Below are 27,389 nucleotides of genomic sequence, written 5' to 3'. Positions count from 1 at the left end.
CAAACTTTAGGACCATATATAGATGCTGCTACAATGAATCCACATACATATGGTGTTGCCTCAGTCTGTTTCCTAAGTAATAAATCCCCTGCCAATCAAATTGTCTTCTGCAACCTGATATTATATAAAAATTGTAGTCTCTATATATCCCATAAATACCTTTCAATATGAGTTTCTTTGCCATTGGCATTACAACTGCTGGGCATTGTGCTAAATGTTTTATATATGCTATTTTATGTAATTTCCATAAGACTTCACTATGAAGATATCATTTCATCTCATTTTATAGATTAAATGAAATACGTAAGAATCTTTCCAGGGGCTTCTGGGTGGCTTAGCTGGTTAAGTGTCCTACTCTTGATTTCAGCTCAGGCCATGATCTCAGGGTCATGAGATAGAGTTCCGTGTCAGTCTCCAATGCTTAGCGCTTAGCATGGAGCCTGCTTAAGATTCTCTCTCTCCTTCTCCTTCTGCCCATCCCCCCTGCTCGTGTACACTCTCTCTCTCAAATAAATAAATAAATACATATTTTAAAAAAATTTTCCCAATGTCTATAGGTAAAGCTTGTAAGTGCAGAGTCAGAATCCACTTAAGATGGCCTGAATCCAAAGTTCACATTCTTAATCAATACACTACCATATGCTAGGACATGTTACTTCTTTTCTATATATTAGATTGGAATTAAAAAGAGACCTATACTTAGCTTCTAACTCAGAAATAAAATTTCTTCTTTTCTACTTTTAGGAAAGTAACCTGTTGAAGTTGGCTTGTTCTATTCAAAAACTCTCTAGTGAATTGCATTGTTATCTTTAGAAGTATATTTTTATCTGTATCCATTTATAGTTTCAAGTCACTCACGATAGCATGTTCCTGAAGATATTGATTGGAGAAACATAGACAAAATAAAGATAATAATAAAAATCAATGAATTTTGTATACTATCTCAGTAACTAGAGCAATTGGGGAATGAAATGAGCAGTTGATATGTACAGTTTGCTGCGAAACAGAAGCAGATGGATGACCATCTGTCAAAAATATAAGAAGAATTCCATGACACAGTGATAAATTGGACCACATAATATCTAGGGATCTAGGGTCATCTCTAGTCTTTGCATTTTGTGATATCTGTATAGGGTGAAACACTTTGAAATTGAAATAAGGGCAAGTTCCTATTTGTTGGAATATATATACAGAGAGAGAGAGAGAGTTGGAATATATATATAGATCTCTCTCTCTCTATATATATATATGTACATATATATATATATATATATAGAGAGAGAGAGAGAGAGAGAGAGAGAGAGAGAGAGAGATCTGATCTGTGGCTTCCTTTGGTGGTAGTTACCATCCTGGTAACCATGTAACTTCAGGTTAACATCTGTGTGAAGGAAGTAGATCAAATCCCTGGGCTCTTATGAAGCAGTGATTTGGAAAGAGATTCTACTTAAAACTGAAAACTTGAAAGACTATACCCAGGATGAAACATTAAACCAAGCAAAATATTTCTTATTATTGTAAAGAGACAATTTAAAATTATTACTGGCCTCTGTTTGGCTTTAAGTAGAAAAGATATCTCTCAGAAGTAAAGGTAACCAAAACCTGCACTTCATTTGTGCCTTGGTTTGAATTTCCATTGCCTGACAGTCCAGAAACTTCAGATTTTTCTAATGCAATTATGAATAACACAATACGAAAGGAAACTATTAAAAGTATATCCTTAACTATATTCTAAGGGGGGTTAATAAGAACTTTAAAATAAAAATAGGAGGGAGTAAAAGAAAATACTTTTTTCAAATAAACAAATAAAAGATAAAGCACAGTAAATCCAAACCACAAGAAAACAAATAAAATAAAAAAGTTGACACATACAAATTTAAAAATAACTGCATTATATTTTTGTTTCTGGTTACAATAGAATAGCTTGAAGCAACCCATCTCTCCTACTGAGAACAATTACAAAAACTACATAAGAAATTTAGAAAAGACCTAAGAGAACTCAGAGAAACCAGGACTGGAGGGGCCAAGAATCAGGAGCCTTGGAGATGGGAGCTAAGATTCTGTAGCTCCTTTATCCTGTATACATGACAAGAGTCTGAGAATCAGAGCTTTTTGTGGGCAAAGGGAGACCACTCAAGGAGAAGATAGCAGTGGCATGGTTTTTGGTGACTTCATGGGTTCAGGGAGACAAAGTCAGAGACTTTGAAGAAGAAGAGTGATATGAAGAACTGAGCTTGATGCATGGCTTTTTTCCCAAAATGACATTAATTAAATTCTGAAAATGAAGGGGCTCAAATGTTTAATAACCACACAAAAAAATACACTATGGAATATCCTGTAGTCTTGTGATGCTGAATAGACAAGAATTTGAATTCAGAATTTGTGAGAGGGAAGGGCCCAGTGAACACACCAGGACTTCAGCTGAACAGTCTGGAGTGGGGAGATTCAGAAACAGAGACTTATCAAAACCAAAACCAAAATTTGATTCCATAATTGATATTCAATAAATAGTCCTAAAAACAAATTCATCTACATAGGATAAGAAAACCTGGTCTGATCGCTACTTTATACTATAAAGAAAATAAATTTGATATGAATTAAAGCCCACACTGTGAACATAAGAAGAGTAAAACACTTAGACAAGGGAGACTATTTAATGACAGTTTCTCAAGAAACTAAAAGGACAAAACACGAGAAAAAATAATGATTTCATATATTCTAAAATTAAAACTTATCAATGATAAAAATCCATTAAGTAATGTGAGTAGACAGATGTCCTATGAGGAAAATCTATTTGCAGGCAAATAATGAACAAACTTAGCAGCCATGGCAAGAGCAGTTACAAGTTACTAAAATAAACAAACAAAGAGAAAAAAGTCCAAGGTATATGAACAGAGAATTGAAGGTATATTAGTGGACAAACTCAAATGATTTGATAAAAATATGAAAAGATGTTATTCTAGTGATCAAGTCAATGTAAATGAAAATAATCACCATCAGAACAATATTTAATAGTAAAGGATTTAATTAATTTCCCTTTAGAATACAAGATTTAGATCAAAGAATGAGACTGTGTAAGAAGATAATTTAACATATAGATTTTCTAAATAGGGTTTTCTAAAATCAAGCCCTTGGCAGGCCAGAAAGGAGTGGTATGATGTATTCAATGAGCTGAATGGGAAAAATATGCAGCCAAGAATACTTTATCCAGCAAAGCTGTCATTCAGAATTGAAGAAGAGATAAAGAGTTTCCCAGACAAACAAAAACTAAAGGAGTTTATGTCCACTAAATCAGCCCTGACAGAAATACTAAAGGGGACTCTTCTGAGTGAGAGAGAAAGACCAAAAGTGACAGACTAGAAAGGAACAGAGAAAATCTCCAGAAACTGTGACTTAACAAGTAATACAATGGCAATAAATTCATATCTATCAATAATCACTCTGAATGTAAATGCCCTAAATGCTCCAATCAAAAGACATAAGGTGTCAGAATAGATAAAAACACAAAACCCATCTATATGCTGCCCTTGTACAAGAGACTCATTTTAGACCTAAAGACCCCTGCAGATTGAAAATGAGGGGATGGAGAAGCATTTATCATGCTAATGGACATCAAAATAAAGCTAGAGTGTCCATACCTATAACAGACAAACTAGAAATTTAAACCAAAGACTGTAACAAGAGATGAAGAAGGACACTATAGCATAATAAAGGGGTCTATCCAACAAGAAGATCTAACAATTGTAAATACTTGTGCCCCCAACTTGGGATAATAATACAATAATAGTAGGAGATCTTAGCACCCACTTACTTTGATGGACAGATTATCTAAACAGAAACTCAACAAGGAAATAATGGCTTGGAAAGACACACTGGACCAAATGGACTTAACAGATGTATTCAAAACATTTCATCATAAAGCAGCAGAATACACATTCTTTTCAAGTGCATATGGGCCGTTCCCCAGAAGAGATGACATACTGGGTCACCAAATCAGGTCCCAACAAGTACAAAAAGATTGAGATCATACCATGCATATTTTCTTACCACAACAATATGAAACTTAAGGTCAACCACAAGAAAAAATTTGGGAAGACCACAAATACATGGAAGTTAAAGAACATCCTACTAAAGAATGAATGGGTTACCCAGGAAATTAAAGAAGAAATTAAAAAATACATGGAAACCAATGAAAATGAAAACACAATGTTCCAAAACCTTTGGGAGGCAGCAAAAGCAGTCAGAAGAGGGAAGTATATAGCAATACAGGCCTAGCTCAAGAAGCAAGAAAAATCTCAGATATGCAATCTAACCTTACACCTGCAGGCAGTAGATAGAGAACAAAAAAATGAAGCCTAAAGCCAGCAGAAGAAGGGAAATAATAAAGATTAGAGCAGAAATAAATGACATAGAAACAAACAAACAAAAACCAGTAGAACAAATCAATGCAACCAGGAGCTGGTTCTTTGAAAGAATTAATAAAATTGATAACCCCCGAGCTCAACTTATAAAAAAGGAAAGAAAAGAACCGTATAAATAAAATCATGTATAAGAGAGAAGAAATCACAACCAACACCACCGAAGCACAAACACTTGTAAGAGAATATTATGAAAAATTATAAGCTAACAAATGGACAATCTGGAAAAAATGGATAAATTCCTAGAAACATATACTCTACCAAAACTGAAACAGGAAGAAATAGAAAACTTGAACAGATCCATAGCCAGCAAATAAATCAAATCAGTAATCAAAAATCTCCCAACAAACAGAAATCTAGGGTTAGAGGGTTTCCCAGGGGATTTCTACCACACATTTAAAGAAGAGTTAATACCTATTCTTCTTAAACTATTCCAAAAAAGTGGAAATGTAAGGGAAATTTGCAAACTCATTGTATGAGGCCAGCATTACCTTGATTCTGAAACCAGAGAAAGACCCCACTAAAAAAAGAGAACTCTTTAGTTCAATATCCCTGATGAATATGGGTGCAAAAATTCTCAACAAAGTACTAGCAAATTGAATCCAACAGTACAAGACACACTTGTAAGAATATATGTAAAAAGCATTTGACAAAGTACAGGATCCATTCTTGATAAAATTCTCAACAAAGTAAGGATAGAGGGAATATAGCTTAACATCACAAAGGCCATACAAGAAAGAGTCACAGCTAATATCATCTGCAGTAGGGAAAAACAGAGCTTTTCCTCTAAGGTCAGGAATAAGACAGGGATGTCCACTCTCACCATTGTTATTTAACATACTACTGGAAGTCCTAGCCTTACCAATCAGACAACAAAAAGAAATAAAAGACATCCAAATTAGCAAGGAAGGAGTCAAACTCACTATTTGTAGATGACATGATACTCTATGTAGAAAACCTAAAAGACTCCACCAAAAAATTCCTACAACTGATACATGAATTCAGTAAAGTCGCAGGATACAACATCAACATACAGAATTCTTTGGCATTTCTATACACTGATAATGAAGCAGCAGAAAGAGAAATGAAGGAATCAATCCCATTTACAATTGCACCAAAAACCATGAGATACCTAGGAATAAACTTAACCAAAGAGGTGAAAGACCTGTACTCTGAAAACTCTAAAACCCTGATGAAATAAATCAAAGAAGACACAATGAAATGGAAAGACATTCCATGCTCATGAATTGGAAAGACAGTGTTGAAATGTCTATAATACCCAAAGCAATATATGCATTTAATACAATCCTTATCAAAATACCACCAGCATTTTTCACAGAGCTAGAACAAATGATCCTAAAATTTGTATGAAACACAAAAGACCCCAAATAGCCAAAGCAGTCTTGAAAAAGCAAAGCAAAACTGGAGGCATCACAATTCCGGACTACAAAACTTAGTGACCAAGACAGTATAGAACCGGCACGAAAAACAGACATGTAGATCAATGGAAAGGAATAGAAAGCCCAGAAATGGACCTACAACTATATGCTCAACCAATCCTCGACAAAGCAGAAAAGAATATCCAATCGAATAAAAGACAGTCTCTTTAACAGATGGCGTTGGGAAAACTGGATAACAACATGCAGAAGAATGAAACTGGACCACTTTCTTATACCATACACAAAAATAAATTCAAAATGGATGGAAGACTTAAATATGAGATAGGAAACCATCAAAATCCTAGAGGAGAGCACAGGCAGCAACCTCTGTGACCTTAGCTACAGCAACTAGACACGTCCCCGGAGGCAAGGGAAACAAAAGCACAAGTGACCTATTGGGACCTCAAGATAAAAAGCCTGTGCACAGTGAAGGAAACAATCAACAAAACTAAAGGCAACTAATGGAATGGGAGAAAATATTTGCAGATGACATATCTGATAAAGGGTTAGTATCCGAAATCTATAAAGAACTTATCAAACTCAACACCCAAAAACCAAAAATCCAGTTAAGAAATGGGAAGAAGACATGAACAGATATTTCTCCAAAGAAGACATACAAATGGCCAACAGACACATGAAAAAATGCTCAACATCATTCAGCATCAGGAAAATACAAATCAAAACTACAATGAGATACCACCTGTCAGAATGGCTAAAATTAATGACACAGGAAACAACAGATGTTGGTGAGGATGCGGAAAAAGGTGAACCCTCTTACACTGTGGATGGGAATGCAAACTGGTGCAGCCTCTCTGGAAAATAGTATGGAGTTCCCTCAAAATGTGTATAATAAAAGTCATCATCCTGTCTTTATTTATTTATTTTTAAGATTTTTATTTATTTATTTGACAGAGAGAGACACAGCGAGAGAGGGAACACAAGCAGAGGGAGTGGGAGGGGGAGAAGCAAGCTTCCCGCAGAGCCAGGAGCCCCATGTGGGGCTCGATCCCAGAACCCCGGGATCATGACCTGAGCTGAAGGCAGACGCTTAACGACTGAGCCACCCAGGCACCCCCAAGCCCTATTTTTAATGAAAATTTGAATTCCCTGCTACTGTTATTAAATAAAAAAGAGTGTAAAATCATATGTCTAGGATTTTATGAGTGATTTTTCTATCAAACAAGATAGTAGAAATAAATAATTTTTAAAAGCTTCTAACACTCCTAGTTGGAGTCTAAATTTTGTAGTATGGGCAACTAAATTCACAACATAAATTACAAAATTATTTTAAAAAATAGCCCAAGTTTTTAAATAAAGGCATGATATATAGACAGTCCTCCAGTTATGATGGTTCCACTTCATTATGGTGTGAAAGTGACACTCATTCACTAAAAACCAAACTTTGAATTTTGATCTTTTCCTAGCAAGCAATATGCCGTATGATACTCTCTCATGATGCTGGACAGTGGCCCCAACACGCAGTCTCCAGTCAGCCCCACAATCACAAGGGTAAAAAACTGATACCCTTGCAACCATCTTGTACCCCTACAACCATTTTTTTTTTTTTTTTTTTTACTTTCTGTGCAGTACTCAATAAATCACCTTAGATATTTAACAGTTTGTCATAAAATAGGCTGCTAGGCAATTTTGCCCAACTTAGGCTAATATAAGTGTCCTGAGTTCATTTAAGGTAAGCTAGGCTAAGCTATGACGTTTGGTGGGTTAGATGTATTAAATGAATTTTTAACACGACATTTCCAACTTACAATAGGTTTATTGGGATGTAATCCCATTCTAAGTCGAGGAAGATCTGTCCTGTTTATATGAAATCAGAGTTGTTGAAATGTTTTCATCTGAGAGGTGCTCTTTAGAAAAGACCTCCAGAGACCCATGCATGCCTTTCATGTGATAACTATTATCCATCTATTTGGAAAAAATAAAGCAAAAGTTTCATCTCTTTCTTATACCAAAATACTTAGATTAAAAAATGTTCATGTGTAGAGCGCCTGGGTGGCTCAGATGGTTAAGCGTCTGCGTTCGGCTCAGGTCATGATCCTGGAGTCCCGGGATCGAGTCCCACATCGGGCTCCCTGCTCAGCAGGGAGTCTGCTTCTCCCTCTGACCCTCCTCCCTCTCCTGCTCTCTGTCTCTCATTCTCTCTCTCTCAAATAAATAAATAAAATATTTTAAAAATAAAATAAAATAAAAAATGTTCATGTGTAAAAAATTAATATATAAATATAAAAGCGACAACAAAATATATGTAAGAATATTTTTAAATTCTAATCACAGAAAATGTATGCTGCAATTTGAAATAATATTAAAAAGCCACAAAGGTAAAGATTGATATATTTGACTACATAGCATTTTTCCAATTTCTATTGCTAAAACCTAAGAAAAAATAAATCAAATCTAAAGATAAAATAAAAATTGGAAAAATATCATGAGTAGTTTACCAATAACTTATTTTCTTAATATAGAAAGAATTCCTAAAGATCAATAAGAAATAAAAGACAACCCCCCCAAAAAAAAGCTAGGTAAAAAATATTCAGAGGTAGAGAAATCCTAATAGACAAGAAATACTTAATAAGTTTATACATAATCATTAATAAGAAAGAAACTGTTATGGACAATAGAAGATGTGCTTTTAAAGGAAAACTGCTTTTATTTTGCTTATGTATTGTTTAATTCTGAACCAGGAGTATGTACTGCTTTTATAATGTTAAAATTAATAAGAATAAGTATCAATACACTGGAAAATATTATATAATAGTATAATATATATTTAAAAATCTGAATTTATTATTTTAAAAATATAGAGAATTATATACAATATTTTTTTTTCTTTTTTAAAGATTTTATTTATTTATTTGAGACAGAGAGAAAGAGAGAGAGCACATGAGAGGGGGTAGGGTCAGAGGGAGAAGCAGACTCCCTGCCGAACAGGGAGCCCGACGCGGGACTCGATCCCGGGACTCCAGGATCATGACCTGAGCCAAAGGCAGTCGCTTAACCAACTGAGCCACCCAGGCGCCCGAGAATTATATACAATATTGATTACAGTGATTATCTCTGTTGAAATTAACAAAAGTTTTGGGAGGAGTACTTTTTTATTTTGTAAACTTTATGTTTAAAAATGAGTACAGATGAATTTTGAAAGGTGAAATATATGTGCATAGAATCAAATTCACATGTTACCACTGAAAACTGTTATCAATGTAGCTACAACCACTCTTTCCCAATCAAAAATAAATTCTTGAGTTATTGTCATAAATATTCAAATTCAAAATATGTGCTTTCCAGTAAAACTGCACACAAATATCCTTTGTTCTGCCCCTTAGATGGAAAGCATATAGACCACATTTTGATTAAAAAAAAAAATTGATTATATTATTTAACTCTACTAAATAATTATAAAAAGTCTCTTGAATGTTGTTCTGGAAAAAATAAATTTCAAATGTAATTTCTTTGGTCTTATTCATTTTTATAACTAATTTAAATAATGCCCACAATGAAGATAATCATGAAAAATAAAAGAAATATTTTTATATTTGAAGTACTCATAGGCCTTCTAAATCTTGATGACATGTATACTTCCCTTAGCTAATTTTCTTATTGTCATGCTGACGTTATCTCTATTTCTCAATGTCCTGCCATACTTCATGGCATTCTTCAAGATTTTTTGTAAAGTTTCCTAATTTTGAATAGGTATGAGGAACTGTTAACTTATTTATGTTCCTGGTAGTAACCGCTTCAATAAAATCTAGTCCATGAATTCAAAAATTAAAAGAATATGATTTCTTTTACACTATAAAATTGACATAAAATATTTTAGAGAAAGCATAAATATAAATATATAAATTAGATCTATTCAAAAAGCCTGTAACATTTTAAGATAAAATATGTAAAAATCTGTGTATAAATTAGCATAATAAATATAAGAAAATAATTAGTGTATTTTTTCAAAAAGTCCAAGTTTTTAAAATAAATTACATATAATTATTAGTTATAGATAAAATTTTATTAAAATGATTTATTAAAAACGTGGGTCTTTGAAAAATATTTTATATATTTTTATTTATAGTGATATCATTATAAACTATATTCTTATTTTATTTTCTTTTTCCCAATGGTTTCTATCATTTTATTTTATTTTATTTTATTTTTAATTTTTATTTATTTATTTGACACAGAGAGAAAGTACAAGCAGGGGGAGAGGGAGGCAGAGGAAGAGGGAGAAGCAGGCTCCCTGCCGAGCAGGGAGCCCAGTGCAGGACTCGATCCCAGAACCCTGGAATCGTGACCTGAGCCGAAGGCAGACGCCCAACTGACCGAGCCACCCAGGCACCCCTCTATCATTTTATTTTTAAAAATTAATTAATTTTGGTATATTTTTTCAAATTTTTATTTAAATTCTAGTTACGTGTTTATAAAAATATTTATACAAATATAATTTTATTTTTATATATATTATGCTATATTATCTTTTCTACACATAACAACTTCATGATCTTATCATATAAGTATCAAACAACCTATGGAAATTATGGAAAATAAATTTATGACAATTGACAAATAATGAAAAAAGATGATAATTATAGGAAAATGGGAGACATTTGACAGATGAAGAAGATCCAATCTATGAACAAGATAGAACAGGGAATTAAAATTATTACTCAAATTGATAGAAGACTAGCACAAATCTCTGAGCAAAATCAGTTTTCTAATACCGTTATTTTATTGAAATACTTTAATTTCAAGTATTCAAAAATTTTATAAGCATACAAGTTATACAGAATGGAGATGAGGGAAAAACAGAGAAAAATCAAAACAGACTGGAAACATTAAAAGACTTTGCTAATAAAGTTATAACCGAATAACTTTTTGGGGCATGGTAGGTAGGGAGTCATTCAAAGAAGGCTAAAAATCCAAGAGTTTTCTACTCTGCCAAAATGCTTTTCATGCACTAAGCAAATAAATAAACTTCTCTGACCCATAGTAGGTGCTTATAAATTATTCTTCAATTAAAGTCATTAAAGCAAGACTTCAGTAATTATATCACTTATGTACGTTCCTGAATAAATTATGTTAAGTATTGTCTTTGAATAAAAAATGAAACAAAACACAAACTGAAGAAAGAGGAAGACAGTACACAAAGTTTAGTGTTGGAAATAAAACAAACTCTAAATATAGAGTCAAGTCTACATACATATTATAGTAAGGCTATTAAATATACTCTAAAAAGAGAAAGTAAGCAATTAAAAATAATTTTGATAGAGGAGATAGATAATATAAAATATTAATGTTTCCCTGTACTTAAATGTTATATTTAATTATAAAATTCCAGTGGTGTATATGGGGAAAATCTGTGGCATTTAAGTATTTATCTTTTATAGATAGAATAAACGGATTTCTCTTTTATCCTTCACATCGTCAATAACAACAACAACAAAAATAGTTTTGGTGTGTGTTGTGTGTGTGTTTCTGGTTCATTCAAAAGGCACAACTCATTGATTGTGATAGTAAATTATTTTCTCCTGTGGTTTCTTTGGATTTATGTGTAAGGTTACTTTGTTTTTTCCCTGCAGCATCCTTAAACTTTATGATTACTTTCAGGTAAATAAAAATATTGCAATCATTTTAGATTGTAATATATATTCCTAATTCAAAATATATTCCTCAAAATATATTCCTAATTCAAGAATCTAAATATGTAGTACCAGGTAAAAATCAAACAACCCAGTATGATCTAAAATTGAAACTTCTTTCCTTATTCACATAAACCACTCTCAAGAAAGTGGAAGTATCACCAGGTTTCTCTCTTTCCCCTACATGAAACTTCTCCTCTCTCAGAAAAATAATTGCGGTTCCTGACAAGTTTGAGACAAGTTGCTGACAAGATTTAGGGTGCAAAGGTCCAAAGAAAGAACATTAGGGAAAGATCTTACATACAAATTCTCACCATGGTGCGTACAAACTATCTTGGATTTAGCAAGTAACTAAATCACGTGTGTTGTTTTGAGAAAAATTTTCCAGTATTGGGGGGAGGGATCTCATACCTTCAGTTTCCTGTAGAGAGCCAATCCCACTGGATATTCATTCCATTCTCAGCACCCATGAATCTTTTGAGATTCAAAACATCTGTTGAGATCTGTTTCCCCACCTTTGGGAAAAATGGAAAGTAATGCCTTTCTGGCTATCTTTCTTAAGTTGACTCTTGTGACCCAAAAGAAATACTCTCAATTTCTTTGCCCTACAAACTGTGGAAATGCCAAACACCAGGGTCATCTTCATAAACCACTTTGTCAGTCTCTTACTCTTTCTTAGTTGTAAATGAAACAACAGCTTAAGGTTTCTCCTAAAGTGCAGAGAATCACAAATTAAGAACCCCATGTGTTCTTTTTAGAGCCTTTTTCATTTGTTTAGAGTTGGAATATACCACCACAATCACTGCTCCCCACGCCTCCAAAGGACTCACTGCATAGCTCCACAAGCCCCAAAGACACTTGCAAATCCCCAAATCTCATCCCTGATAGACTCCCAGTGTGATAGGATGAGGGATAGAGAGTCATTTATATAGGTGCAACACTACTTTTAAAATCACAATCTAAGGACGCCTGGATGGCTTAAGCATCTGCCTTCAGCTCAGGTCATGATCTCAGGTCCCGGGATCAAATCCCACATCAGGCTCCTTGCTCAGCGGGGAGCCTGCTTCTCCCTCTGCCTGCCACTCCCCCTGCTTGTGCTCTCTCTCTCTCTGGAAAAAAAAAAAAAAAAAATCTAAAAAAATAATAAAAAAATAAAATCACAATCTAGCATATCACTTTATAATTTTGCATCTAATTTGTTTCAATAAATACTGACTTTCAAAATTGAGTGTATATACCACTAGATAAAATGCAAAATACCCACCCTTTAAGATGGAATCTTGATAATCCTAGAATTTTTAAATTGAATGAAGGAATTCCAATTCACTTGAGCAAAGAAGATAAGAAAATCTGAGAGCAGAAAACAAAAATAAGGGATACTGACTTAATTATGATAACATAAAACAATAAGTATTTAAAACAAAAACAAACAAACAAACAAACAAACAAAAGATAATTTTTGGAGTACCAAGCATGTCATGCGTCTCTCCCTTCATCTTACTTCACTCAGTCCATTGGCTTCCTTGCTGATTCTCAGATATACCAGCCATGCATATATAATTGTTTTTTGGTGGGAACAACTAAAACTGAACTTTTTCCTGGCTTTGTTTCAAATGTTTTTCCAATGAGTCTTAGCAGCACCCTCTTTGAAATTCTAACCAAACCTCATCTCCTCCACTCCCAATTCCCTTCACCATGATCTGTTCAATTTATTGTCTTTAAAACTTACCCCCTGTAACAAAGTGCACAGTTTATTGACTCTTATGTTAATGACTTAGGGTATGATTCTTGCCACCAAAATTTAAGAGTCTTATGGCAGAAATTATCTGTAAATTTGCTCACGGATGTTTCCATTTTGGTTAAAGCTGTAATTGCCATTTAATAGACAATATTTGTTTCTTTGTTTTTGAGTGAATTTTAGATAGAAAAATACCCGGTAAACAACTTATGTTTTTATCCCCTTGATATATACCATATAGGCAGTAGTCTTTACTGAAACTTAGAGTATATAAAATAAATTTTTAATAGTTTTTTTTTTTTTTTAGAGCAGTTTTAGGTTCACAGCAATATGGAGCAGAAGGCAGAGCAATTTCCCATGTGCCTCCTGCCTCCATACATGCACAGCCTCCCTCATGATCCACATCCCTCACCACAGCGGTACATTCATTACAATTGATGAACCTACATTAACACATCATTATTACCTAAAATCCATAGTTTACCTTAGGGCTCACTCTTGGTGTACATTCTACGGGTTTGTACAAATGTATAATGACACATTTAATGTATTCAGCCTTATGGTGTTATACAGAGTAGTCTTACTGCCTTAAAAATCTCCTGTGCTCTGCCTCTTCATCCCACTCTCCCCTTTAAAGCCTGGTAATCACTAATCTTTTTACTACCACTAGTTTTGCCTTTTCCAGAATGTCATACAGTTAGAAACGTACAGTGTGTAACCTTTCCAAATTGGCTTCTTCCACTTAGTTATATGCACTTAAATTCCCTTCATGGTTTTTCATGGCATGACAGCTCACTTCTTTTTGGCACTAAATACTATTCCATTGTCTGATGTACCATAGTCATAAAACACCTTTTTATCCAAGTGACAGTACCTTTGCTATCTACTTTTTGTTTATTGACTCCCTAATTAAAATTTAATAAAGATATGCTCATAACGGGGGTGCCTGGGTGGCTCAGTCATTAAGCGTCTGCCTTCGGCTCAGGTCATGATCCCAGGGTCCTGGGATCGAGCCCCACATCGGGCTCCCTGCTCCACGGAGAGCCTGCTTCTCCCTCTCCCACTCCCCCTGCTTGTGTTCCCTCTCTCGCTGTGCCTCTCTCTGTCAAATAAATAAAATATTAAAAAAAAAAAAGATATGCTCATAACACTAATAAGTATATAACACCGAAACGTACACCTACCACCTAAAACTCTTTTTTTAATCTTAAATTAAAAAAAAAAAAATCCAAGTGGATTTTCAAATAGTAGTCTAATATATATCTAAGAATCAGTTAAAAGTTTTCAAATCTGTGTCAGCTCTCTTCCTCTCATTTTCCTAGCTCAGCAAAAATATACCATATATGCAGTTATTGAAGTCACAGGTAAGAGCTTCCACCATGATCTCTGTCTCCCACCCTCCCCATTATAAATAATTTACCAACATGTGACAATCCTAACTACTTGGTTCTGGATCCACTGGCACTTACTTTCTGTCACTATCATTACTAAACTAGACTAATACTGTAGTTTCCAGTTAATACCTCTTATCTAATTTATTCACTTCCCTGAAGCTACCACAATCTAGAAAATACAAAACACTGATCTTTATGAATTCCAGGAATGGCTTCTTTTTGGCCATTTCCACTTTTTTTTTTTTTTTTTAGAGAGAGAGCATGAGCAAAGGTGGGAGGAGCAGAGGGAGAGGGGGAGACAGAATCTTAAGCAGGCTCCATGCCCAGGGTGGAATCTGACACAAGGCTGGATCTCACAACTGTGAGATCATGACCTGAGCCAAAATCAAGAGTTGGACGCTTAACCAACTGAACCACCCAGGTGCCATTTCCCTCTTCTTAATAAAAGATATAAATCTCTTGGCACAGATGATGAGCCACTGCAAAAGCTGACTCCCACTTACCTGTCCAGCTTTATTTCTGAACACTCTACATCCTCCCATAATATACTCAGGCCATACTGAATGCATTTCAGTTTCTAGATCTTCTTTCAGAGTTTTTACATGTGTTATTTCCAGTGTCTGGAACATTCTTCCTTCTACTCATTGCAGCTTAATCTTGCAAAGAGCTGCTCACCATTCATGTCTTAATGTGAGGGTTATTTTCCCCCAGAACTTTGGTCTTTCTTTGATTATACTGGATGGTAATTAGCAATGTTCCAGCACTTTACAAATATTAACTTACTTGATCCTCAGAAATGAAATTTCCATGAGAAGGTATGGCAGGTTGGTTTCATCTACATGAAAGCTGACTTTGATAGGCAGTTTAGCATAGAGAAGTTTTATTAATGAGTGCTCCTGTGAACTCATCTGTAGAAGGAAAAGAAGGAAGTTAGATTGGACAGAGGGAGGAATCAAGCTGTGATGTAATCCCAAGAGGCCCTTTGGCCTTCCATATGGGGAGTTCTGAAACTAGTGTGACTGTGAGAACTGTCTGAGTGGAGGTGACAGAGACCAGGGACTTAATTCCCCTGTGCTGATCAGCCATGGGATGCCTGACTCCTTGGGGAAGGGGGATTCAGTGAGGCAGCTCTCTTCAGCTGAACCCCTCCCTGAAGCAGACTGATGGATGAGGCAATCTACTGACAACAGTCTCAGCAGCTGGTAGAATAAGTGTTAGATAGAATTATTATCCCAACTGCACAGAAAAATAAACTTTTTCTGTGAGGGACAAATATGTTGAGTAACTCACCCTGTTTATACAGCAAAATTATTAGATCCAGGATTCAAACCAGGGAGTTTGGTCCTCTACTTCACAACATAAACCAAATCAATCACAATGGATGAGAGATATAAATACAAAATGTAAAACAATATTTTAAAATAAAATATAGGGAAACAACTTAATGCACTTTCTGCATTTGAATATTTTTTAAAAACAGGATATCAAAGCCATAATCCAAAGGAAATACTTGACAATTTGGACTATATTATGTAAGACATCATTGAAAGAAACATAAAGAGATTGAAAAGACAAGCCACAGAGTGGGGCATAATATTTAAAATAAATAGTTTAACAAAGTCCTTGCATCCAGAATATATAAAAACTTGTTAAGAAAAATACTGAAAAATCAAATTTTGAAAAACTGTCAAAAGATTTGAACAGGAACTTCACAAAAAGAAAATCCAAACAGTCTATAAAATCTGAAAAGGCCTCCACCTTCCTAGTCATCAGTAAAATGCAAAATAAAACCACTCTGAAGTGCTATAATCTGCCCCCCTTCCAATGGTTAAAATGGAAACAAAACAACTGAAACAAATCAAAGCAGAAATAAAACAAATAAATTGTGGTAAGGATGTGGAGTAACTTCAAGTCTCATACCTGGCTGGGAGAAAGTGGAAATTACTACAGCTGCTTAGGGAAATTGTTCAGCAGTGTCTACTGAAGACTGACATAGAAAAATCAGCAGTTTCACTTCTATACAGCCCAACAGAAATGCATATACATTCACCAAGAAAAATGTACAAGAATGCTTACAAGCAGCATTTTTTTTAAATTTTATTTATTTATTTGAGAGAGAGGACACATGAGAGGGGATAGGGCCAGAGGGCGAAGCAGACTCCCTGCCGAGCAGGGAGCCCGATGTGGGACTCAATCCAGGGACTCCAGGATCATGACCTGAGCCAAAGGCAGTTGCTTAACCAACTGAGCCATCCAGGTGCCATACAAGCAGCATTCTTAAAAATGGACCCAAACTGAAACCTATCCCACTGCTAATAAACGGTAGAATGGATGGATAATTCATGGTGTATTTACACCATGATATACTATTTGTCTATGAGAAAGAATGGGCTATCATTACACTGAACAATATGGGTTGAGCAGTAAATCCAAGCACAATCAAATATATGTTTTATGATTCCAATATTATAAAATTTATAAATAGGCAAGACTAATTTATGAGATTAGAAGTAAAGATAATGGTTACTCTGGAGGCATGGGCAAGAAACACTAGAAAAGAGCACTGGGAAACCTCTGGAGATGTTAATGATTTTCAGGTTCTTGATCTAGGTACTGGTTACAAAGGTTGGTTCAATTTATGAGAATTCATCAAGCTATACACTTATAATTTGTGTCCTTTTCTGAGAGTACTTCAATGATGCAATTTAATTCAAAGGAAAACATCTCAGGCAGTCTGGCTCCAATGTTCATAATCTTAAGGACAATGTTTGTGTCATTTCATATATATGAAGGAGGAAGAGGGTAAATTTGATAAACACTTTAGATTACAAAGTGAAATCATACAATAAAGTCAAAGGTTCAAATATGATGCATCAGTTCTGTTCCTAGGTACACATCTCAGAGAAATTCTTGCACATGTGCAAAAAGACATGTACAAGAATGCTCAGATCTGCATTATTTGTTTAAGAAAGAAGATCAAGGAAGATGGAAGATATGCCAACTATTCCTCAAGTCAACAAGTAAGTAAATTGTGGCATATTAACATAATAGAATGTTATACATCAGTGAACAACAAATGAACTACAATCACCCACAACCAAGTGGAATAACTTTAGAAATCAAATGTTGGGTAACAAAAATCAAGTGCCAGAAGTTTACCCAAAATATAATAAAACTTTAACAACCCCCCAAACAATAACAACTAAACAATATTTAGGCATATACAAAACTACAATATAACTAATTTTCAAAACTGTAATGGACTGATAAACACTAATTCTAGGGAGATACTGTACTTGCAGGGGAGGCAAGGGTATAGAACATGAATGGATCACAGGGTAGGTAGAAAATGTTGGTCATGTCCTAGTTTATGTGTTAAGATACGGATTTACACTTGTCCATTTTACATTATGTTTATATCTTATATATGTTTCATACATTTATATATACATATACATTTAATATTATATTTTGAAGATGTTGAAGTACAAAATAATGTAGAATACCCCCCACAGACCTTGGCTGTGATGAGAAGGAGAGAGGTAAAATAAGAAAAGTTGAAAAATGGAGTTTAAAGAGACTTGTCTTATGTAGATGCTTAAATAAAAGAGCCAATAGAGAGGTAAAATAACAAAAGATTCTTGTATAAGTTGTTAGGGAGAGATTCCTGGATTCATCAGAGTGGACTGTGAAGGTTCTTACTTGCGTTGGCCCAGACAGGCACATTATATTTCTTCTTCCCTGAGCCCCACTTGCAGGCTCCTCTGATTCAACTATATCCATTTCCTTTTTTTGCTTGATCTGAATGTGTAGATGGTTATAAAATAAGATAAAAATAAACTTAAAACCGGAGGGGGAAAGATGGCGGAGGAGTAGGGGACCCTATTTCAACTGGTCCCTGGAATTGAGCTGGATATCTACCAGACCACTCTGAGCACCCACGAAACCAGCCTGAGATGTAAGAAGATCTGGATCTCTACAAACAGAATATCGCAGGCGGTTGGTTTTGAGGTACGAAGAGGGGAGCCGTGATTCCACGAGAAGATATCGCAGGATAAACGGAGGCGGGAGGGTGCCTGGACGTGGGGATCCTACACCGCCGGTGAGTGACAGCCTCACACGCTGTGGACGGGGCACAGACTCGCAGACTGGTAGCGCTGGGAAAGGACTTTAGGGCAGCTCCCGGGGTGGGAAACCAGACCGGCAGGGTCGCGCACACGTGAACCGCAGCCCCCCGCAGAGAAACCCGGAGCGACGGTCCCACACACACAAACTGCAGCCTCCCAGATGGAAATCCAGTGCGCCAGGGTCCTGACGGCCAACTGCAGGCCCCAGGGTGGAAACCCCAAGGGGCAGAGTCACGCGTGCGCGAACTGGGAGCGGCTGGCGGTTTTAGAAGCACAAAGGGCAGAGACATGCCCTGACCTGGAGGCAGGACTGGGAGCACTGTGGAGGGGCGCACAACCCAGGCCGCTGGAGTTTATAGCAGCACGGACAGAAACGGAGACAGTGTGGCCTGGAGGGTTCACTGAAGAACAGACTGCGATCTCTCTGCTCTGAGGCAGAGGGTTGGAAACGGTCTCTTCTGCTCTGACTTGCAGAAGAGATGCACAAAGCTGCCAGGGAAAGTTGCCAGAGAACAAAAGCCCCAAAGACTGATTCCCACTGAGCCCATCCCCCACCACAGGGGCGCAGGGCAACTCCGCCTAAACAGGGTTGCCTGAGTAACAGCGAGGCAGGCCCCTCCCACAGAAGACAGGCTGGGAAAACAAGAGGCAGCAACCCTAAGGTCCCAAGAAAACAGGTGCATCTTGCTTGGGTTCTGGTCAGTAATTTGGACTCTATACATTCCCTCAAACACCCATCAACAGAATGACTAGGAGAAGGAGCCCCCATAATAGAAAAGACTCAGATCATGACTTATGCTGCAGATTTACAAATGGATGCAGATATAACCAAGATGTCGGAGATGGAATTCAGGCTAGCAATTGTGAAGACAATGGCTAGAATGGAGAAATCAATTAATGGCAACATAGAGTCTCTAAGGGCAGAAATAAAAGGGGAATTGGCAGAACTTAAAAATGCTATCAATGAAATCCAACCCAATCTAAATAATCTAACAGCTAGGGTAACTGAGACAGAAGAGAGAATAAGTGACCTGGAAGACAATATAATCGATAAAAAGGGAAAAGAGGAGGCCAGGGAGAAACAACTCAGAATCCACGAAAATAGAATCAGAGAAATAAGTGACACCATGAGGCGTTCCAATGTCAGAATAATTGGAATCCCAGAGGGAGTGGAGAGAGAGAGAGGGCTAGAAGATGTATTTGAGCAAATTGTAGCTGAGAACTTACCTAATCTGGGGAATGAAACAAACATTCGAGTCCTAGAGGCAGAGAGGACCCCTCCCAAGATCAAGGAAAACAGGCCAACACCCCAGCATGTAATAGTAAAACTTGCAAATCTTAGAACCAAGGAAACCATCTTAAGGGCAGTTAGGGGGAAGAGATTCCTTATGTACAGAGGGAGGAATATCAGAATAATGTCAGACCTATCCACAGAGACCTGGCAAGCCAGAAAGGCCTGGCAAGACATATTCAGGGTACGAAATGAGAAGAACATGCAGCCAAGAATACTTTATCCAGCAAAGCTTTCATTTAGAATGGATGGAGAGATGCAGAGCTTCCACGACCGGCAGAAGTTGAAAGAATATGTGACCACTAAGCCAGACCTGCAAGAAATATTAAGGGGGGTTCTATAAAAGGAGAAAGACACCAAGAGTGATATACAACAGAAATTTACAGGGACCATCTATAAAAACAATGTCTTCACAGGCAACATGATGACAATTAATTCATATCTTTCAATAATCACTCTTAACGTGAATGGCCTAAATGCTCCCATAAAACGGTACAGGGTTGCAGATTGGATAAAAAGACAGGACCCATCCATATGCTGTCTACAAGAGACTCATTTTGAACCTAAAGATACATCCAGACTGAAAGTGAAGGGATGGAGATCCATCTTCCATGCCAGCGGACCTCAAAAGAAAGCTGGGGTAGCAATTCTTATATCAGACAAATTAGATTTTAAACTAAAGTCTGCAATAAGAGACACAGAAGGACACTATATCATTCTTAAAGGGTCTATCCAACAAGAAGATCTAACATTTGTAAATATCTATGCCCCCAACATGGGAGCAGCCATCTACATAAGCCAACTGTTAACCAAAATAAAGAGTCATATTGATAACAATACGTTAATTGTAGGAGACCTCAATACTCCACTCTCAGCAATGGACAGATCATCTAAGCAGAAAATCAACAAGGAAACAAGAGCTTTGAATGATACATTGGACCAGATGGACCTCATAGATATTTACAGAACATTCCACCCTAAAACAACAGAATACTCATTCTTCTCGAGCGCACATGGAACTTTCTACAGAATAGACTATATACTGGGTCACAAATCAGGTCTCAACCAATACCAAAAGATTGAGATTATTCCCTGCATATTCTCAAACCACAATGCTCTAAAACTGGAACTCAATAACAAGAAAAAAAAAATGGCAGAAATTCAAACACTTCAAAGCTAAAGACCACTCTGTTCAAGAATGTTTGGGTCAACCAAGAAATCAAAGAAGAACTTAAACAATTCATGGAAATCAATGAGAATGAAAACACATCAGTCCAAAACCTATGGGATACTGCAAAGGCGGTCCTAAGGGGGAAATACATAGCCATCCAAGCCTCACTGAAAAAAATAGAAAAATCCCCAATTCACCAACTAACTCTACACCTTAAAGAACTAGAGAAAAAGCAACAGACAACGCCTAAGCCATGCATTAGAAGAGAAATAATTCAAATTAGAGCAGAAATCAATGAATTAGAAACCAGAAACACAGTAGATCAGATCAATGAAACTAGAAGTTGGTTCTTTGAAAGAATTAATAAGATCAATAAACCACTGGCCAGACTTATCCAAAAGAAAAGAGAAAGGTCCCAAATTAATAAAATTATGAATGAAAGGGGGAGATCATGACTAACACCAAGGAAATAGAAACAATTATTAGACATTATTATCAACAACTGTATGCCAATAAACTGAGCAATCTGGATGAAATGGAGGCCTTCCTGGAAACCTATAAGCTGCCAAGACTGAAACAGGAAGAAATTGACAACCTGAATAGGCCAATAACCAGTAACGAGTTGAAGCAGTGATCAAAAACCTCCCAAAAAAAAGAGTCCAGGGCCTGATGGATTCCCTGGGGAGTTCTACCAAACATTCAAAGAAGAAATAATACCTATTCTACTGAAGCTATTTCCAAAAATAGAAACAGAAGGAAAACTTCCAAACTCATTCTCTGAGGCCAACATTACCTTAATCCCCAAACTAGGCAAAGACCCCATCAAAAAGGAGAATTTCAGACCGATATCCCTGATGAATATGGATTCCAAAATCCTCAACAAAATCCTAGCTAATAGGATCCAACAATACATTAAAAGGATCATCCACCACGACCAAGTGGGATTTATCCCCAGGATGCAAAGGTGGTTCAACATTCACAAATCAATCAATGTGATAGAACACATTAATAAGAGGAGGGAGAAGAACCATATGATCCTTTCAATTGATGCAGAAAAAGCATTTGACAAAATACAATATCCTTTCCTGATTAAAACTCTCCAGAGTATAGGGATAGAGGGAACATTCCTCAAGCTCATAAAATCCATCTATGAAAAACCCACAGCGAATATCATCCTCAATGGGGAAAAGCTGAGAGTCTTTCCCTTAAGATCAGGAACACGTCAAGGGTGCCCACTCTCACCAATGTTGTTCAACATAACACTAGAAGTCTGAGCAACAGCAATCAGACAACAAAAAGAGATAAAAGGTATTCAAATTGGCAAGGAAGAAGTCAAACTCTCTCTTTTCGCAGACGACATGATACTTTATGTGGAAAACCCAAAACACTCCACCCCCAAATTACTAGAACTCATCCAGTAATTCAGTAATGTGGCAGGATACAAAACCAATGCACAGAAATCAGTTGTTTTCTTATACACTAACAATGCAACTGTAGAAAGAGAAATTAAAGAAACGATTCCATTTACAATAGCACCAAAAACCATAAGACACCTCAGAATAAACCTAACCAAAGAGGTAAAGGATCTATACTCTAGGAACTACAAAACACTCATGAAAGAAATTGAAGAAGACACAAAAAGAGGGAAAAATATTCCATGCTCATGGATTGGAAGAATAAACATTGTTAAAATGTCTATGCTACCCAGAGCAATCTATACCTTCAATGCCATCCCGATCAAAATTCCAATGACATTTTTCAAAGTGCTGGAACAAACAATCCTAAAATTTGTATGGATTCAGAAAAGACTCTGAATCGCCAAGGAAATGTTGAAAAAGAAAAACAAAGCTGGGGACATCACGTTGCCCGATTTCAAGCTATATTACAGAGCTGTGATCACCAAGACAGCATGGTACTGGCACAAAAACAGACATACAGACCAATGGAACAGAATAGAGAACCCAGATATGGACCCTCAACACTATGGTCAAATAATCTTTGACAAAGCAGGAAAAAACATGCAATGGAAAAAAGACAGTCTCTTCAATAAATGGTGCTGAGAAAATTGGACAGCCACATGCAGAAGAATGAAACTCGACCATTCTCTAACACCATTCACAAAGATAAACTCAAAGTGGATGAAAGACCTCAATGTGAGACAAGAATCCGTCCAAATTCTAGAAGAGAACATAGGCAGTAACCTCTTTGACATCGGCCACAGCAACTTCTTTCAAGACACATCTCCAAAAGCTAGTGAAACAAAAGCAAAAATGAACTTTTGGGACTTCATCAAGATAAAAAGCTTCTGCACAGCAAAGGAAACAGTCAACAAAACAAAGAGGCAACCCACAGAATGGGAGAAGATATTTGCAAATGACACTACAGATAAAGGGCTGGTATCCAAGTTCTCAAACTCAACACCCAAAAAACAAATAATCAAGTCAAAAAGTGGGCAGAAGAGATGAACAGACACTTCTCTGAAGAAGACATACAAATGGCTAACAGACACATGAAAAAATGTTCATCATCATTAGCCATCAGGGAAATCCAAATCAAACCACACTGAGATATCACCTTACACCAGTTAGAATAGCCAAAATGGACAGGGAAAGAAACAACAAATGTTGGAGAGGTTGTGGAGAAAGGGGAACCCTCTTACACTGTTGGTGGGAATGCAAGTTGGTACAGCCACTTTGGAAAACAGTGCGGAGGTTCCTCAAAAAGTTAAAACTAGAGCTACCCTATGACCCAGCAACTGCACTACTGGGTATTTACCCCAAAGACACAGATGTAGTGAAAAGAAGGGCCATATGCACCCCAATGTTCATAGCAGCAATGTCCGCAATAGCCAAACTGTGGAAAGAGCCGAGATGCCCTTCAACAGGTGAATGGATAAAGAAGATGTGGTCCATATATACAATGGAATATTACTCAGCCATCAGAAAGGATGAATACCCAACTTTTACATCAACATGGATGGGCCTGGAGGAGATTATGCTAAGTGAAATAAGTCAAGCAGAGAAAGTCAATTATCATATGGTTTCACTTATTTGTGGAACATAAGGAATAACATGGAGGACATTAGGAGAAGGAAGGGAAAAATGGGTAGGGGGAATGGGAGGGAGAGATGAACCATGAGAGACTATGGACCTGAGAAACAAACAGGGTTTTAGAGGGGAGGGGGGAGGGGGGATTGGTTAGCCTGGTGACGGGTATTAAGGAGGGCACGTACTGCATGGAGCACTGGGTGTTATATGAAAACAGTGGATCATGGATCACTACTACATCAAAAACTAATGATGTATTGTATGGTTACTAACATAACATAATAAAATTTAAAAAATAATAAAATAAAATAAATAAATAAACTTAAAACCTTTAACTTTGTTTATAGGACCGTGTTCTCTGTTTGCCAGATGATTTTTTTAGCATGATATTCTTAATATGTAGCATAGTTCTTGACACACACTACATGCTTTTAAAAATCTGCCAAACTGATGAACTCACAGAAACAGTTCTACTGGTGGTTGCCAGGGGCTGGGACGTGGGGAAATAGGGAGAGGCCAGTAAAAGGGTACAAACTTTCAGTTATAAGGTGAAAAGGTCTGACGGTCTAATTATAGCATGTTGACTGTAGTTGATAACAGTACATTGTGTAATTGAAATTTGCTAAAAGAATAGAAGCTAAGTGTTCGCATCAAAAAAAAAGAAAGAAAAATAGGACGGTAAATTTATGTGAGGATATGTGACTAAATGCATGTGTTAATTAGCTCAATTGGGGGGTCCTTTCACACTGTATACATATATCAAATCATCATGTTGAACATTTTAAATATCTTACAATTTTATTGGTAAATTTTACCTCAGTAAAGCTGAAAAAAATCAAACTGAAAGCAGTTTAACTAAAATATCTCATGTTTAGCATTAGGGTAAACCATAAGAATTTATTCCGTTCAATAATTGATCTACCTGATGAAAATTTCATATGAATCATCCTATTATTAAGAGAATATCATCTCTTGGGGCGCCTGGGTGGCTCAGTCGTTAAGCATCTGCCTTCGGCTCAGGTAATGATTCCGGGGTCCTGGGATTGAGCCCTGCATTGGGCTCCCTGCTTGGCGGGAAGCCTGCTTCTCCCTCTCCCACTCCCCCTGCTTGTGTTCCCTCTCTAGCTGTGTCTCTGTCAAATAAATAAATAAAATCTTAAAAAAAAAAAAAAGAGAATATCATCTCTTTCTAAGAGTTGCTTTAGTTTTCAAGGCAATGACTTCTTCTATTACAATGAAGATGGGGAGAACTGATGATAATAGTAAGTAAATACTGGAAGAGTGTCTGAGGATGAAAATATAAGTTGTAAGGCTCTTACATTTTGAAATATTACAAATTTATCCTTCCAACACAATCTTGAACTTCTAACACTCTGCTAATATTTATGCTCATTAGAGGGGGATTTCTTGGTGTAGGCTATGAATAGATTATCCAAAGAAGTCAAGATCTGCCTTAAATTACATATAACTTAACTTCTGGGCAGATCTTGACTTCTTTGGATAATCTATTATATATATCTATATGTATCTATATATGTAATTTATACATATATATATAGTATTTGACGTATAATTTACTTAAGGAAAATATAGAAGTATGAGGTTACTTTATTAATACATAGGCATAATTTCAGCCTGCAGAATCCTTAGATTTGGGCTGAAGTTCTACATTTTTACTATTAAACTGTGAGTGTATATAGCAATTGACTGATTGACCAACAGATAAAATAATGGATCTCCCTTTTATTGCAAAAATGTTAAATGATAAAGGCACTAAAACTTAAATCTCCACGTATAATGGCATCTTTTTATCTCTATAGCATTAACTCATAAGTAAAGTGATTGACATCATAGAGAGAAATAAACATGACTTAATGGGTGTCTTTTTGTCTTAATAAATACAAGTTATAAAATGGAGCGACTTTATTAAATTTTTTTCTCTTCTTCAGATGCATTGAATATTTTAATTCTATTTTGTGTAGAATTCAAATTATGATCCAGGGTTTGTGAAAGGAAATTGAAATCTTTTCACACAGATGTGTAGTTTAGTAACAATATACCAAATTCTGATAAACATCCAACCACTAAGCAAGGGACTCCAGCTGCACATCATTTTGATGTTTTTAATTGTAAGGTTTATACCTAAATAGCTGCTTAATGATCTGTGACCCTGGCTTGAAAACAGAAAACATTTCAATGATAACTGACTCCTTGAGGCTCATGAAATTTTCATGAATTCATGAATTACAACACCTTAAATCAAACTTTGCTTATTCTATTCTTTGAGATTGATGCTACATCTGAGGTTTACTAAGAAAGTGTACATAGTGCTAGGCATTCATATTAAGTAAACTGATCATTTCTGATTGTGCTAGCTTGATTCCCTGCTATAAGTATTTCACTTTAACTCATGACTGTTGGTAGTAAGATACTCTGTATTGTGTGTGTGTGTGTGTGTTTACCCTTTTATTAGAGAGATTTTTTCCTCTATTTTTTCTTAAGTAAATATCCACTCCCTCACAACCTAGTATTTGAGTGATTGATTTTTTTCCACATCTGTTTTATCTGGTGTCCAAATCAATGATCCATGATGAGGAAATCCTCTCAGGAGTTCTTTTGTTTGTTTGTTTCAAGCTTTAGGAACTACATCAAGAACTCTATGAAAATGTGGTACTCACATGCCAACAAAAACTAGATTCCTCTTTTCTTCTTTTACATTTCCCATGTCAATGCGTGATTACTGAACTAAAGTAGAAACTAACAGCATGAAAGTTATTCACATTTTGTGGATCCCATTCTTGTATGTAGGATACAGTTAATTAAATGCAATTCAGTAAATAATTGTATATCATTTAACATGCAAAACATTAATGATTCATTCAGTATATATTCACTGATCAGCAGCAATATACCTGCCAACTTGCTAAATGGCACATACACACACACACACAAAATGAAGAAGATGAAGGAGGAGGAGGAGGATGGAGAGAGAGGAGGAGAGAGAAGAAGAAGAACAACAAGAACAAGAACAAGAAGAAAAACAAGAACAAGAAGAAGAAGAAGAAGAAGAAGAAGAAGAAGAAGAAGAAGAAGAAGAAGAAGAAGAAGAAGAAGAAGAA

This window comes from Mirounga leonina, unplaced genomic scaffold (assembly GCF_011800145.1).
Source record: "Mirounga leonina isolate KUSES-001 unplaced genomic scaffold, KU_Mleo_1.0 Mir_115, whole genome shotgun sequence".
NCBI lineage: Eukaryota > Metazoa > Chordata > Mammalia > Carnivora > Phocidae > Mirounga > Mirounga leonina.
The sequence above is the reverse complement of the archived record's forward strand: the minus strand, read 5'-3'. Positions refer to the sequence as shown.